This window comes from Rissa tridactyla, chromosome 1, assembly GCF_028500815.1.
Source record: "Rissa tridactyla isolate bRisTri1 chromosome 1, bRisTri1.patW.cur.20221130, whole genome shotgun sequence".
In the NCBI taxonomy this organism is placed as follows: Eukaryota; Metazoa; Chordata; class Aves; order Charadriiformes; family Laridae; genus Rissa; species Rissa tridactyla.
Window position 1 is genome coordinate 77,292,230 of NC_071466.1, and position 17,578 is coordinate 77,309,807.

The window sequence follows — 17,578 nt, forward strand, 5'->3', positions numbered from 1 at the left end:
TAACAATTTGCTGATCATGACTGACAGGTTTACAGAGCTAACATGTTCTGGAGTTGTGGGTGATTTATTCCAGAATAACTCAGGCGATTCAGAGAATTTAGCTGCCACAGTCTTCCTTCTCATCACAGAAAAGAAATGCCTAGTAGGATTGATTGTATTTCCTTTAAGATTCTTCGTTAGAGAAGGGACTTCACCCTGTAAGTAACAGTAACACAGGCATTCAAATTCTCATTGAAGAAACACAGAGAAAGATCCATTAGTTAATCTTTATCGGCCTTTGCAGTTGTAGTTTTTGTTACTTGCATTGCCCAAGCATTTTTTTCTTTTCCTTTGTTGAAATAACAATTCATTGCTAATGTTCCCATACTGAGAACAAAGTCTGTATACGGAGCTCACGAGACAAATAAATGCCTGGCATGATGAAAGCGGAAACAATTCTTACAAGAAAACAAAGCATTTGACTTGGATGCCACAACCCCGATAAAGGTGAGATAACAAGAAAGAGTGAAACGCAGACCTGAAGTGGACATAGGTCCTATTTATTTTCAGTATTTTTCTTTATATTGGTACTGAACCTGGTGTCCCTTATCTGCACCACAGAATTCTCTGATGTATTTTTATAAGAGCAGAAATATCCAGAAGAAAGAACTGCAGATAGTCAGTTGAAATCTTCTAATCTGATCACATTTTTTGTTTGGATTCTTCAGTGGAAGTTAACTTTCCTGTTATTTACATTACTGCTTGTCTAGAAGCCCCAGGAAATCTAAAACTCCAAAGTGCTAGATCCTGTACAGAATATAATAGCAGGCCAGCAGCTGAAGACATGATGAAACAGGTGGGTAAAAAAACGAGGAGCAGATGTGGCACAGAAATGGCCGTCAATCCTACAACCAGAAATTTTCATGCACTGACTATTTAATTTGATAGAATAAACCAGTCTCGCTCAGAAGCCTCCAGCTGGCAGATTTGGATATGGATAGTCTTTATTCACTATCTTGTATCTTGTTTATCCCTCTCAGAAACAAATGCATTTCTATAAAATTGTCCCATGAGTGATTTGGCTGATTTTGAGCTCGCATACTAGAACAGCTTTATCACATGATCTACAGCTTTATCACATGAACTGATGATTGCACCTCTCAGTGGAGCCAGGTGCCAGAAATTGCACACCAGGAGCCACGAAATTTCGGAGCAGTGCTTCCTCCTGGAAATCACACCAAAATGTGAGAATATTACTGACACAGCCATTATATGTGGGTTCTTTTAAATATGCATGCTTCTCATTTATGCCACAAAGGAAGTAGCAACATGGGTCTGTGACCTAGGAACTTCAACAAGTATCTACCTTTAGTTAGAGGTTTCTAAAAAAGTTTCTTACATAGGTGAAGACTTTTTCTTAGCAGGAAGGGGAAACTAGTATCTTAGTGAATTCCTGGTTTTAATTCTAGGCTAACTGAAGAAAAGTGTTATTTTTTACTTTCATGTTCAAACGTAGGTTTGCTTTGAGGAAATAAGGACCAAATTTGAACTACTGTGGGGAACAGCTCTAAAGAGAATTGGGCAAACACATACCCCCAATAAGCATTGGGAGTAAGTACAGAGCATAAGAAGGCTCCCAAAGCATTATTCACCGAAGAAGGCTGTGTCTGAAAGGCCAGGATGTTATTGGTTGCGATGATTCTGGCCAAATATAGATGTCTACGGTGTGTGTTTATGCCTAGGTTAGTCACACTAGACTCTTTTTCCAGTAAGAGAGAAACAAGCATTTTTTTCAGCCATGAATCTCTGTTATTCACGTAAAAGTCTGGAAGAGGTCAGAAGAACCACATCATAAAAGCACTGATTTATCTCCATTACGTAGAAAGGCATCCTAAGGTAACTAGTTCAGATGTAGTAAATGTCACTGTAGACATCCTGGTTTGATTGAGATGAATTGTGGTGAAAAAGATTAAATAAAAATTACCTGAAATCAGGCTTACGTAAAGCTAGAAAAGGAATTGTAAAGAGAAAAGTTAGAGGTCTTTAGTAATGTATGTGTACATATCTATATGTATATATAAGAACTTATATCAGGACATACATAAAAGGACAGAGATTCAGATGATGTAGGTTAGGCCATTTGAATATTTGTTTCAGCCAAAGGAGGAACAGACTAATCAAATTTGGCAAAGGCAAAACTGAGAGGAAATAGGACAGCTGTCTGAAAGCACATCCAAACAGTAAAGACAAGAGAGGGAGAAGAGTTATTTATGCTGAAGGACGAAGTAGGAAACAGAACATTTGAGTAGAAACGTCCACAGGGAAATTGGAGAAACGTTTCTAATTGTTGCAACAATTAAGCTGAGGAAGACTATCTAGAATTACAAACATATCTAGTTTAAAGTTTAAAATACTTGTCAGATTTATTAACACCGTTACATAATGTGGGTTCGCCTATTATAGTAAAGGTTTGAAGCTGACCCAGTCTCTTAAGCTTTGTTCTGTTTTGTTTTGTTTTTATTTCAGGAGCTTTCTGACTGAAGGATGTTGTAAGAAAATTATGGCCACTGTCAAATTCTCCACAAACTCCATTATTTTTATACCACTTCTGCTGTTTTGTTTTTGTTTTGTTGAGTTTTTGAGAGCAGGCTACCCAAGAGAAGGAAGCTGGTTTTCCCTTGCCTCTTCCACTTATCCCTGTGCCCTAATACAAAGGCTAACTATAATACGCACCTTAGGAGATTTATAACCACTTTGACCACAGTGCTTGAAGAGCTTTTTGACAACGCATGGTTTCATCTCTAATTACCTCTTTTGCAACATACATTCTGTTAAGGGAAACCTTAGATTTTGTTGGTAAAAAAAATAAATTTTTTGGTTAAGCCTACTTATATTAGAAAATTCCCTTTAAGTAGGATTTGGATTTGCAAAAATATTGATTATTTCTAGCTGAGTTTTTAAGACTGTGCACAGTAACTGAGCACAGAATTCAATTAAAAAGCAGATATGAAAACACATAAATGAGAATATAGCATATCTATTCGACCTTTGATATATGTAATTCAGTATCTCTTCTAACATTTGAGATTGCAGATAGGTCTTTGATTTTTCCACTGATTTCTCCTTAGTAATATATAAACCATTTTCAAATTTTAAAGCAGATCTCTGTCCAGTCAAGACAAACCTTCAGGTAGGAAAAGATAAAATGTTTGAGCACGGTATCATCCAATTCTCATGGTTTATCATCAATTCCATTGCCAGGGCACATTCCAAATCTTCCTTGGGACTTGCAGGAGGGTCACTTTGAAGAGAGTTCAGATGTCTTTTCTTTTATGTGCAAGCACCCATATTTCTCAATCCAAACAAAAGCTGTCTGGGTATGAATTAAAATATATTGACAGACATTTAAGTTTTTCTATATAGCTTATTAGCAACCATCTTGAATTTTCAAAAAAATTCAACGAAACTTTGACTTACAGTATGTCTCCTAAACATCTGCAGCCTTGCTCAGGACACTCATGCAAATGATGTGCCACCAACTGTGGTGCTCCACAACTCCTACTTGTCATAGTCCCTCAAGACCTTTCTGTCCCATGGTGGCACCCCAGGATGGCTGAATTGGAGGGATGGATTTTATTCTTGCTTTTGCTTAGCAGCTTCTGGCTTGTTGGCGGTCTTACAAATGTCAGTGAAAACTGCCAAAGTAGCTTTGCCCACTGTAGAAGAACAGCATGGGCTCAGCCCTCCATTCTGCTCTCCGCTCAGCCCTTTCCAATACCCTTGTTTTCCTTCTGATGGCGCACAACTATTCAATGCCATGTTTCTGGGGACATCAGTGGTTGAAAAGACTGCTGTTCTTGTGAAATGCCTTTCTCCCCCTGGATGCAGGTGAAACGTCATCACCACTCCAGAATTCACAGTGAGTTTTGTTGAGGATCAGCCGATCATCCTGGATTTTCAATCAGCGCCATGAATTTTTAAAGCTGTTAAGGGTGTTAGGACTAACACATCTGCCAGCTCTTCCTCAGGCACCTCCATCTGAGTCTTTGGTCCTAATCCAGCAAACTGCATAAGCATACGGTTATATGCGAGTGGAAGAGCAACATTGCTGGAACGACATACAGCTCCAACATTGAATAGAAGTACAAATTCTTTCCTGAACTGGAAGTTTCTGATGAAGCAACTCCTTAGTTCATTCATATTATCATCACAGTCTGATTTAGAGGGATAGAGCAGCTGTACTGTATATGTCCGCAGTGCACAGAGATCATGTAACACAGCTGGAGGGAAGCAATGATTCTTCCTCATTTTTCCCCAGATTGTTGGGAAAAGAACATTTTTAAAAGGGCGGAGATAATGTTCTTTTTGACACAGTGTATTTAAAATAGACAGGTTTAATTCTTTAGTGAATAATAATGATAAACATCTGCAAGTTCATGTAGCAAGTACACTTGTAACTTAAATTAATTTAAGAGAAAATCATTCTTTTCCTTTAATTTGCTGCTGTAGTGGTACAGCCTTTGCAGGCACATGATTTCTCTGCTATCTACCATTTAGTGGTGTTTAACATTCTGCACATTTTCCTTCTTGCTGTTATTAGCTGAGGCATAAAAGGTTAATAACTCTAATTGTACCTCACACGTATATATATACTTATATTTATATCTATATATGCCATGTCTCAGCTTTGCTGCTGGTGCCAAGGAAAATGTTGGATTCTATTCAGTTTTCTTCATATTCATTTTCCTGCCCACTTAACAAAATTACATTCAATGAGCTGTGGGAGAAATTCACATCAACGGGCCATGTAATGCAATTTCTGGTATATATGCAGGAAGAAAAAATCCTACATTTTCTTTCATTTCTGTCAAAATCAATCAAATTGTACTGAACTGAACATAATCTCTTAAAAAAAAAAATCACCCAGGCATTTCCAGCGAAATAAGCCTCTCTTACATGGTAACATGCACATATTTAAGAGGTCTCTGTTTTATTTTTTTTTAATCATGCCTAATTAGTTTTTTTTTAATCACCCACACAACTAAGGCTCTTGCCTGCATAATTTATGACATAGAGGGGCCGGTGTCAGAAATCAAATGTTGTAAATTAAAAATAACAAGTTTGAGACTAGTGATTCAATTAAAACCCTAGAAAACATTGGATTATGCATAATTGAGAGCTTGTATGCAGAGATGCATGTCATGCTTGTCAGCTTGGATGGGAGGATTGGATTGGAGCTGTCAAGAGCATTTAAATCAACTCAGTAAAAAAATTAGAAAACAAAGATGATATTTATTATTAACTTCCAGTGTTCAAAAATAAACTGAGAGGTATTTAAATTGAATGCTTAGATGACAAGGCTTTATTTATAGCAGAAGTTATAAAACTCAGTAATAACCCTAGCTGGCACAGATGTAAAGATACTACTGTGCAGCTGAGCTGCAGCCTACAGTGTGAGGATTCAGCGGTTGGCCCTGAATCAGGTTCAGCTAATAGAAAGCTGTGTTGGAAGACAAGAAATCCAGATTCTTGAACGGAGCTCTCAATGACCAAGTCCTTATTTTTCTTCTCCGTTTCTTCCCCTTCTTTTCTTCCTCCCAGAGGCTGATGATGCTCTGTGAAACACTTTGTGACCTCAGAGATTATGCGAGGCCATCCTGGGGAAAGGCTGAATTGTCCTGGTGACCCATCTCTGCAGGACTACCTTTTACCAGCCAATAATGCTACTTGGTAGGAATAACTGAGATCTGAAGATTAACAACATCTTCCCACTTCAGCCACGCACCCCAGCATCAGTTCCAAACTTTATTTGAAGTTATTGAATCAACAATAAATTGGGCTGTTGAGAGTGAACATAAAAGCTAGCCAGGACACTTCCCACATTTGAAATTAAAAAGCATTTTCATTTCTAGCTTGAGAAGAAAGACCCCAACACAACAAAATTCTGACTCTCGGGGCTAGAATATATCTGTCTCTAAAACACCTATGGACTCACCAGGACTCATCCTAGCCCTCAGAAACGCATCAAGGGACTAAATGCTTAGGAAGATCATTTAGTTCCTAGCCCAGATATCAGTCAGCGGACCCTGTTCCCTATCGGGATATGTCATACCAAACAAAACAGGAACACAAAGAGATTGCCATCAGTTTTAGAAAGTTTTAAAGCATATGGCTCAGTGAGGCGATACCTGAGAGTGGTGATGCCAGCCTTTTTAATGTTTTATGACCCTTAAACCTAAATATAATGTTACCGAAAAATCCTTGCCTCTGGAAAGGCAAAAAGGGCCTTCAGAGAGTGGAGAAAACTATATGAAGAGTTAAATTCTTCTCCTTTGGTACACCGCTAACCGCTGACGTCAGCGGGATTTGTGAATGCACATCTGAGAGTGGAATTTGGCCATAAGTGAGGTGGAAAAATGATTGATGACTGCCTAATGGCAGAGGAGTTGGATCCGTGCAGTCGCAGAGCGGAAAGTTGCTCAGTTTACCCTTAGCAGATTTCTATCAATTTTCCCTGTGAGCTCAGGGGCAGCTATAGAATCTCCAGGAACAAAGGCAGCTCTTGGTACCCGGCTTTCTTGGTTAAACATCATCCCCACACAGTGCCACTGGGGACGGGTTTTTGGGGGCCTGGCGGTGGAAGGAGCGCACCACAGAGACGAAGGCTGGGCCACCTTTCGCATAGCGTAAGCAGGGGATGCACACCAGCCCTAAATCTAGAAAGTGAGGCAGAGATGTATTTAGGCAACTTCCAAGGATTCTAGAGGGAAATACATAGTTAAAGCTCCTTAGTGAATCTAGAGGTAAGATTTTAGTGGTTCATTTTTTTAAACCTCAATTGGCAATTCCAAATCTTTGCTATACTAAATTCCTCTTATAACCTATGATCACTTGGTAGCATTTACATATACTATCTTTATATCTCTTTCATCATCTTTCTTTGATGTTTTATTAGTTACAAGGTTTAGCCTAGAAAAGCCTGTGCATTCCTCTTTACTTAAAAAAAATTAAAATGGGAAAGATTTTAATTTAAGCCATTCTGAGAATTCTCCAAATTATAACATGACTATAAATATGAACAGGAGAGTTATGTAAGCAGAAGAGATGAAGCAGTGGTGTATGATTTTTACTGTATTGGAAACTGTAGGTTTATTCCTGAAAGTTCAAAATATTAAAATAATTTTCCATTTTTATTGGCAAAATCAGCTAAATGAGAAAGTTGTGTAAGTAATAGGAGATCTGCAAGATCTGCCTTCAACACTGGCCTAGCTTTGCTCTTATTAACCTCTCTAACAGTTTTCTTATAAGCTTCAATGGGAATAGAGTTCAGCCAGAGTCCCTCCATTTATTAACTCTGGTGTCTGGGAAAAGGATCAAACTTTTGCTGTTTTTTGGAGGAACTGCTGGTGTCAGTAAGTTAATGTGTAATACTGAAAAAGTTAAATTCCATTTCTGTTAGAGCACAACCAGCTATCAGAGTTCCCTACTAAAAGATAAGCGAGCCCTTTTCTTCTACACCAAAAAGAAAATGTAAGTATTTCATTTGAACTGACTTTCTAGGCTTAATGGAGTGGAATTAGATACCATTTTTTGCAGACGAAAGCATTAATCATTAATACTGTTCATTGTCATGGGAGTCTTCTCTTTACTGTGTTCTACACTTCCACTTCCCACAGAAACTGAGAGCTTTTGTGTTTCCCTCACAGAGTAAGTCAAATGGAAGGTACTTTAAAAACCATTCTGGCAATTTAGGTCTGAGTAGATGCACCCCACAAAAATAGCTGGCAAAAAAGTCTGAGCACAGATTTCTAGGATGAGAATATAGTAAGCAGACTAACATGTTGAAGGCTGGATGTGGATGAAGAAGGTCTATGAAAACGGAAATGAAATTCTGGGTCTTTGAAGTACATGGGAGTTTCTACACTTTATTCTCTGAGACTAAGACTTCACCCTTTGCCCTTGATGTCTCTCCTCTACTTTCTACCACCTCCACTGCTTCTGCAGATCATCTGCAGATCCGTGCAAAGGAAATAAAACTCAAAACCACATGACTTCTGCCTGTGTTAGAGACTCAATGAAGTTTTTCAGGTTGTCCCTGACTTGGTTTTTACTTTTGGTATAAGTTGCATGGGGTTTCAAGGGATGAGATGTGTGAGAGAATACAGGGATTTCATTTGGTCAAATGGCAAATCAAATGTATGTGTAGGTGCATGGACCACCGCCTAACACTGTGTGACTCATCTCTTTAATGGGATCCCCAGGTCTGAGTTAGATGCCCTAACTCTATATGCAGTGTGAGATGAGATAGGACTCAGAAATGTCTTCTGTGAAATCCATAGGCAGCCCCATAAGATAACCACTTAGAGAAACTATGTGTACACCCTTACCTCGGTTTTCAACTCTCTGAATTCAAGAGCTATACCAGCTCTTAAACACAAACTCATCTGGAAGAAGACATGATGAAGCCACTGTGATGCACTGAGAGCAAGAGGGGATGAATGTGAACATATATATGGGAGATGTGTGTTTGAATTGTCCTCGGATGCAGAAGGTCTCACAGTCTGGCCAAGCACTTTTGACCATAGCAAGCTACCAACTAAAGCACAGAGAGTGGGTGGGCTCCCTCTTCTTGTAGTTGCATTTGTCAGTAAAGCTGAAGCCATACTGAGACCATCATGTCGAGATGCATTTTTCCAGCATATAAGCAGTGTCTTTGGACTTGAGCTCATACATTATTGCTCTGCATCCCACTGTGGCTCCAAACCAGAAATATTCTTTGGTTCCCGTTTTGTCTCCTACCAGAGTGATGATGTTGTGGTGTAAATCTGAGGGCACATGTTGCATGCCTTGGACAATATCGTGAGGAGGGTGTGGTGCAAATCCTGAGGAGACTGTGATGAGGGAGACAGCACTTTGTCTTGTGTGGGCTGGAAAAAACCCAGACCTGGTGCGGTGCTGCCTACGCTACTGTTTGAGAGCGTGCAGGCTAACCCCAGAACCATATGCAGGCGTTGCCAGGTGGAAAAGTATTAGTAGTGGTCCAAAGCAGAACCAGGGAACACACTAACAGCAAAGCAGTGTGGGCTATGCACAAAGTCCTCCCTTCAACCTCGTAGCTAGCAGTGCAGACATATCCTCAGATAATTTAACCGCTGAACAGCAAGTTTCTAGATGCCAGTTATGCCAAAGCAGAAGCCAAGACTAAGATAAAAACTGGGGTATATTAGGGCACTTGAAGAGACAGAAGTTGTGTGTTTCCTGCAGAAACTTTCAGGAAAAGTGTTGCTTGGGTGTGATCAGTGCCTGACAGGTCAGGTGGCAGCTTAATGGAGCTTTTCATGGTTACAGTTTGGCATACAGACAAATGCATTTTTTCCTAAATTTCTGCTAGAGACACCTGCCTGTCTTTCTGCATGTGGTCTTACATATCTATGGAACATTATTAGCAGAAATTTAGGTGCCGTGGGAAGACAACTGTCTTCCCCTGGGGTGAGGCAGCAGCTCAGCTGGGGTTTTGAAGATCTACATTTTGGATTTAGATGTTTACAATGGCTGTTAGACTCCTAATTCTTTTTGTGGATCTAGGCCATAGCATGTAGTCAAAGCTTGGTAGAGTCAGCTAAATTTTTTCTTAGAAGTTTTGGGTTTCTTTGAAGCTCAAACTCACAATGGAACTAATTATAACTTAACTGTAGTTATCTGCCTAATGCCTCATAATGTTCTTGTTTGACATATTCTGTATAATTATTTTTATACTTTTTAAAATGTGGTATCATGTTTTATATATATATATATAAAAATTAAGAGTGTTTGTGATGAATATGAATTCTAATGTTAGATGGTAGGTGTCAAATTTTATCATGAAACCAGAATTTTTTTTTTTTTTAATTTTGAAAAGCTTAAATTTCTGCTGACCATTAAAGAAAAAAAAAGAAGAACCAAACCTAATAACAGTGTTTCAATTAGTTCATGTTGGTCATACTGAATTAGTGAAACATATTGCTTAACGAGTGCAAATAGTGACGCAAATTTCTGTATACTAACTATACATCTTAATAACTTAACATCTAAGTAATATGCTAAACCCAAACATTTCTTGTCAAAGCATTCAAAACCTGGGATTTTTGATTGCATCATTCATAGATTTTAAGATCGGCAGGAACTGATAAAATCATGCAGTCTGACCTTACGTACTCAAATGCTTGTGTGGCAGACAGTGAGAAATTCCCATTTTGTGGCTGTACTTGCTATGAAAAGTGTGTATCCAAGAGATTGTATAACAACTTCATCAGAAGAACCAACTTAAATGTTAGCAGACTGCTAGCTTGCCCCTAACAATTAGCCGAAATCACTGTATTGCATTAAACGGGAAGCTTTCCTGCCTAACAAGCTACAACACAAGGCTAATGTGATATAGGTAACAAAATATTAACCTTTATACTAATCCATTTTTTTCAAAAGACAAAGAAAAATGAATCTGCTTGTATAATGTTGAGGAATTAATTGGGCCTGCCCCATTTCATAAGACTTGATTAAAATGAAAAAGGGATGGTGTGATGAGAAGCAAAGAAGTTAGAAAAGAGGAGACCTCGGTAATAAGAAAATGAAACAAGGGCTTAAAAATACAGGTTCCAAAATCCCAAATCATCCAAAAAAAAGTAGTAAGTGAAATCCCCAAAATACAGGATCAAAAAAACATCAAAGCAAGCACGTATACACTGCCAACAATTAGAACAGTATTAATTAGCAACAATGTTCTTTAATCTATAAATAATAAAGTGATCAAACGGTCCCACAGAGAGGTGTATAACAATACATAGAATTTTACATTCGTGGGTCAAAAAGTCTATTTAAAATCCCTGTGGCTAATTCATATGTTCAGATTTAGAGCCCTGTTTATCGTTTAGTTGAGAGATCACTCCGAGGTGGAAGAGATGTCAAAATCAGACCCGGTGCCTCAGACAAACTACATAGCATACAATGAAGAAACTGCATTCAATCTCTACTCCTTTGTAATGAAGGAAAAAGGTGAAGTAAGTAGAAAACTACAATAAGAAAGAACCTATGGTTTAGAAGAAACTTAAAACAGGCACTAAGACAAGGAGTCTACACACCGTATCAGGAGCGAGATGCTCCATCAAAATGAGAGTTAGGGCAGGTGGCTACAGAGCTGTAATAATACATAGCATAGATAAATATACATCTATATATCACGCTATATGATAGGTCAGAATACTTAGAAATATTCTTCATAAAGTTATGTTAAAAGATTTACATAATTAAACCACATGTTCTGATGAGCTAAGTTAATATTGCTATCTCCATTTAACTATTAAGTCAACTGAGACAGACAGGTTAAATGAATAATAGAAGGTTAATTTTTGTCTCATTGTTCCATCTGGGAGACTACTTTAGAATCTGATTACTCAAGTAGTTAGGACCCTTCTTAACACTCACACAAATTTATTAAGAGTTTATTTCTAAAATTTGGGTTACTGTCATTTTATAATACACTAAAATCACAGATCATTCTCCACCTACTGTTTGATTATTTCCATACAGGGGCAGAACTCTGTAGTTTTCTTTACTGAATCATGCATTGATTTTTTTTCTTGGACACTTCTGCAGTTTGTCAATCTTACAATTTTAACCGTGACCTCCAACATGTTGCATTCCTATCCAGATGGCTTAATCTGAAGACTCAATGAATACATTTTCTATTCTTTTATTGAAGTCATTAATAAAAATATTGACCAGTACCAGACTCCAGACAGACTCCTTCAGAACCTCCAATTTGACAGTAGGCACTTTATAACTACTCTTCCAGTAAAGTTTCCCATCTAATAACTGTTTCACCACTGATATTTCACTAGCTTGTTCACGAAAACAACAAAGTACCTCTGAAGTCAAGATAGATCAAGTCTACTTCTCCATAAGATCAAAACCTCTTGATTTGTCATAAAAATAAAAAAATCGACATTAGTTTTTCTTGATCAGGATTGATTATCACTTGTTTCCTTGTTATCAGCTTAAAAGCTGCTTGCTCTCTTACTTTTCTAGGAATTTGTAATTCCTAGACTCCTCTATTTTTTCCTGTAAGAAGTAATATATTTATATATGCATTATACTTTTCTTTTTATGATCTTCAAGAAACTTTTTTCACTTCTCAAAGTAGTGGTCCTGGGCCTGATCCACTCATTTCTCTGAGCATCCTCTGTGGAATCTCACAAGGTTCAGACAACCTGAGAGCAGCTAGCTGTCACAGTGTATTCTGACTGTTCTTTCCAGTACGGACTCTTAAATCTGTCTAACAGCCTTATTAAATATTTGGTTTTACCTGGCTATTTTGATCAATGCAAAAAAGCTTTGAACAACTGCTTTAGTGTAAAAAACCCTGAGATCTTTCCTACTAAAATGTCAACTCTTTCCTTAGTCATCTTCTAGCTAGTCTTATAGTCTTGATTTTCTTTATCTGCTTTGCTACTGATACTTCATTTATATCTTGGTCTAGCTGGTTATGTTTCTTTTTATTTTTTTTTGTATTCTTTTACATTAGTTCTTGTTCATGGGACATCCTCCCAGTTTCCACATGCTTTCTTCTTGTTGCCATGGCTCTTGAAGGTCTTCTGCTATAGCTTACTTACTTGCTTAGCTTTCCTCATCACAAGCATAGTTTGATATTTTGCCTTTTACATAGTATTATTCAAATATCTACTAACTGTCCTAAGCAATTTCTTCTTTTAGACTAGTTCTCCAGTCTGTTCTTTTTTTGAATTTAATCAAGAAGTTTGTGTTTTTGTAATTTAAAACACCATATTAGCATTAGTTTCCTTCATCCCTAGATTTATATCACTTTTGGCCAGTTCAGTGTCATTCCTGGTGATATTATTAGTATACACGTGAATGAGCATCATGAAACAGTACCAAGAGGGCTAGCTGGGTGTTGGTGACTGTCCCCCAATGTCAGATTGGGAGCACTGTAGGGTCCCAGTAGCTAGCCAGAAGGTGTCTTCAGACTCTGCTAGAGAGAGAGACCACACTGTTGTTTTCTTTCTGGAGTAATCTTGAATCTCAGGTACTTTGCAGCATGGGGCTTCTCCTTCACCACTCATGGGGGTTACGTCTGCACTTCTGGCTGACCAGTGGCTTCACTGCTGACCGTGTGGTGTGCGGCAGTGGCAGCACTGTTACAGCAGGAGAGTGGAAGTGCTCCATGACTAACCATAACCTTTGGGCAAGGCATGCAAAGCTACTCAATGTCTTTTTTTATCTCCATGAGCTGCCTATGGGGCAATTTGTTAATTTGGGCAGCTTCAGGCCTGCCCCACAGTAGTGCCGTCAGGTAACTCCTCTTTTTCTCTGCCTCATATTCCCATCTTAGTGTCTGAAGCAGGACATTGCTCCTACTCCCCCACTGAAGTGAACGTCAGTGTGTCCTTCACTCACTGCACTGTATGCAAAGCTCTGGATCCTTTACTCCTTCCTCTCTCCTCCTGAAACTCTGAAATGCTGCTAGCAAATTAGTGTTACGTGGGCTCTGTTTCTCTGCATTCCCTGCCTCCTGTGATACTGCTTCATCACCATTTCTCTTCTGGAGTGCAAGACACAGGGGTAATGGTCCAGTCGGGCAGGTTTGGTCTGAGTTGCATGCTATAATCCTTGTTGTTGTGACTGAGGAATTATGTCACACCTCTGCTCCTGCTCTTGGCATTTGGTGTCCTTTGTGCATAGACACCATCACAGAGAGACTGCGGGAATGGAGTCAAGCTGCGGCCATAGCATACAGCAATGAATAGCAGCCAGGAGATGTTCCTGAGTCCTCCAGCACAGAAACATAAATGTAAAAGTTATATACCTGGTGAGCTATAAACATAAAAAGGCTTCATTTGGGATCTTGGAAACCACTGACCATTGAATCTGACTTCCCTTGCGGAAAAGGTGGTTACATCTGTAGCAACGAGCAAGATGCCTGAGGAAATGGATTAGCACAGTCAGCACTGTCAGCATGGCCTCTATGAAGGGAAATCCTCCCTGGCCAACCTGAGGCACTTCTGTGAGGGAGAGAGTGACCACACAGACTAAAAGGAACCAGGACAGGTAACATATTTAGTCTTCAAAAAGACTTCAGTAAGGTTCCACATCAAGACCTCAGTTCCAGAACAGTAAGAAAATTCCTTTTATGAACTTAAATCTCATCAAACACCTGGTCACTTTTCAGAGTTTAGAACTGTCATTGGTAGGCTCCCATAGGGATCAGTGCTAGCGCTAGTTTTATTCATCAGGGACCAACGAGACTTCAAAAACCTGAACAAATGGTTAAAAGGTGGCAGAAGAACTTCAGTATAAACAGTGAACCTGGGGAACAGTCATTTAATCTGTGCCTACGTGATGCTGAACTCAGAGCTGGCAGTCACAGCTCAGGAAAGAGACCTTGGAGTTATTGCTATCTGGTTTCCAAAGTCGTCATCTCTATGTGCTGTGACGGACAAAAAGGCAGCAGCACTGGGCATTATCAGGAAGCGGTCTGAAAACAAAGCAGATGACAACATCTTGCCACTGTATTAAGTTGGGATGTGCCACACCTGGAGTGCTGTGTGTGCAGTCCTGGCTTGATATCTCAGGAAGGACTTAATGAAGATGGAGGTGATACACGAGAGAAGCAGTGAAGAGGATCCAGGGGATGGAGCAGCTGCCTTCCAAAGTGAGACTAGAAAGGTTGGGGTCCTTTTTTTTTTTTGGGAGAGGGTACACACTGAAGACTAAGGGTGAGAGAATCAGGAGGGTGCTGGGTAAGCTGAATACAGAGCTGTTATTGACCACATCCTGCAATACTGTAACTGGGGAGCACTTGGTGAAGCAAGAGGGAGGCTGGTTTGAAAGCAAGCGCTCCTGTACCAAGCACATAGCAAACTCCTGTATCTTTCTCTCATGGCGGGTGTGAAGGCAATCAGTACCAGCAGACTGAAAAAGAGACAATTTTATGACCAGTAGGTCTACCAACAGATACCAAAAGGACCAGAGAGGGAGATAGCCTCTAACAACCCTACTCCAATGATTGCAGAAGCTGGGATAGTGCACGGGAAACGGTATGCCATGAAGGGCCAGGCTTATGTGTTACATCTCTACTGTTTCTGCAGACAGAGGGCCAAACTGGATGGACCACCCATCCTCCCCAGTCGGGCATCTCTTCTCTTGTTATGTTCATTTTAGCGGGGGGGAAGATCAAGAACTGAGTATATCGACACCTCTGAATCTGGGTTGTCTCCAGCTATCTTTCTGTATGAACTAGCAAAATCACTTATACTACAGTGGTCCTGGGGTTTTGCATTGCAGAATGATCTGGAGGCAAAGGGGAAACAAACTGATGGAAAAATATCTCACTGCAGTCTTATTAGCATACCTGGGTGTCTCTCCTTCCCTCTATTTGAAACTGATTAGCCCTTAGCAGAAATTCTTCCTATTAGTCCCTGAGTACATGACCTTATACCACTTATTTTATACACTTCATTACGAATATAAAATACCTTGACAGAAAACATGTATTCCATATACAACACAAAGTAATTATACACACATATACATACTTGGTATGTTATATACATTTATATATAATTATTGAGTGAAGTTAATGTCATTCTTGGGTCAGGATGAACTTTTACATAGAATTGACCTCTATCTTGAAGATGGAACGCAAGTTTTCCGGTAAACTAATAAACTGGTTTTGAGAACTTTGAATTTTCATTTACACATCTTGTGTGTATTTTTGCATCATTTCCATAGTTTTTAAGATGTTGAGAATGTTCATAATGTTTGTCAGATTTAAGAAGCTAACCTTTATCAGAGACCTGGGTGACCACCACCTTTCAGCTTGGTGGTTAATTCACCTTTAACCACTATAAGGAAGTTTAACGTGCAGTGACTTCATGCTGATGCAATGTTTGTGACAGATCATTATCATCAATATCTTTTGGAAACTTTAACATTGGTTTTCTACTGGCTACATCTATCCTTCAGCATCTGCCTCCAAAACTCAAAGGCCCTTTAATAACCCATTTTTTCTTTCCACATATTGCAGAGTTATTAATTCTGTGTTCTCTTTAGATTGGTCATCAGGAGGCCTTGCCCATACTGCCTTCTCCTCCTAAGCTTTTTTAGGCCGGTGGTGCTATATGCATCCAAAAGATTGTAATTCTCTGTTGGGAATAACTCCAAGAGAAGGGAAGTTTTTTTTTAATATAGACTTCTCCCCCCATACACCCGTTAGTTCCAGTGTATTTCTCCTCAGCAAAGAGAACTTTGGACTCCTCTGGCTTGCAAACAAATGCTGCCATATAGTAACTGAAAATTTTCTTCTTTTCACAGTTTTTTGGTATCTTTCTTTTTTTTGTGTGATGTGCAGCACTGGACTATAAATATATTCCTTTTGTCATCCTAGTCTCTAATTTATTTTTTTTTTTTTAGATGAGCATCTTTTTAGCTGATTTGAGCCTAGAATCCTCTTAACTGTCTTTAGCCATAAAAAACATCTCTCTTCCTATCCAGTTCACAAAAACTCCTTCAACACTGCAGTAGAATGCAACAAGTGAATCTCCTTGTAGACCCAGTTTTAATTTACTCAGCTGTAAGGCAGTTTTGGGGCTTGCAGTTCCATGTTCTGCATTTTCTCCATGGTAAACTGTATGCAAGCTCTAAATCTTGCTACTTAGCACTGCTCACTCATGTGCTCAAAGCCATTAACGCTGCATCTCAACAGTAATTTCAAAATTGGGCAGCCACACAAGAAGGAACAATTTAGCTGCAAATTTTTTTTAAGTTTGGCAACAGCACGTACTGAAAAGACTGCCGAGCAACTTTTAGCCGTGGCCTTTTCTACTTACACTGCCTATGACTCATTCCCGAAGGTGTGAGGATGACTCTCTCTCACACTATTCTAGGCTCTTCTAGGCTAACAGCACTTTGAGGAGGTACTTACATCTTTTCCTCTAGAAAAGTATGATTTATAGACAAATACATCTGGGCTATATGATACACGTGCTTGCTTACCATTACCACTTTTCTGTATAATTCTAGGTGGTTCACTGTTTGCAAAGGACATAATCATAAGTGCTGATAGCTCTACGTCCACAGGGTCTGCTAGCTTTTCATGAAACGGCAGGAGTTCTCTGGCACTATTTGGTCTACAGATTTTAGCTTATGCAACTGATACTTTTGCATTTCTGATTTTTCCACCTGGGGACTAACTAATGATTATTTGGATCATTTCCTACTCTTCTCGTCTCACTGTCTGCCCCTTCCCTGAACTGTATAACTCTGTATAGCAAATATGATATGATTCATGGTACATAAATGAGCCAAAAAAGAAGAATTAAGTTTAAGCAAGCAAAACATGGGTTTGTCTATTGTATAGATAACATCAGGAAGCTGCTCAATGCAAAAGCATGTCTTTTTCTAATAACATAGGTAATTCCATTTAATGAAAAAAGGACATTTTCATGTCATCTTCATCTCAGTAAAATTTCCCTGGGCAATATCTTACTCACATTGTGAGTGTTTCATAGTTAATTCCAATTTCAGAAAAGCTCATTGGTGCATTCCTCAA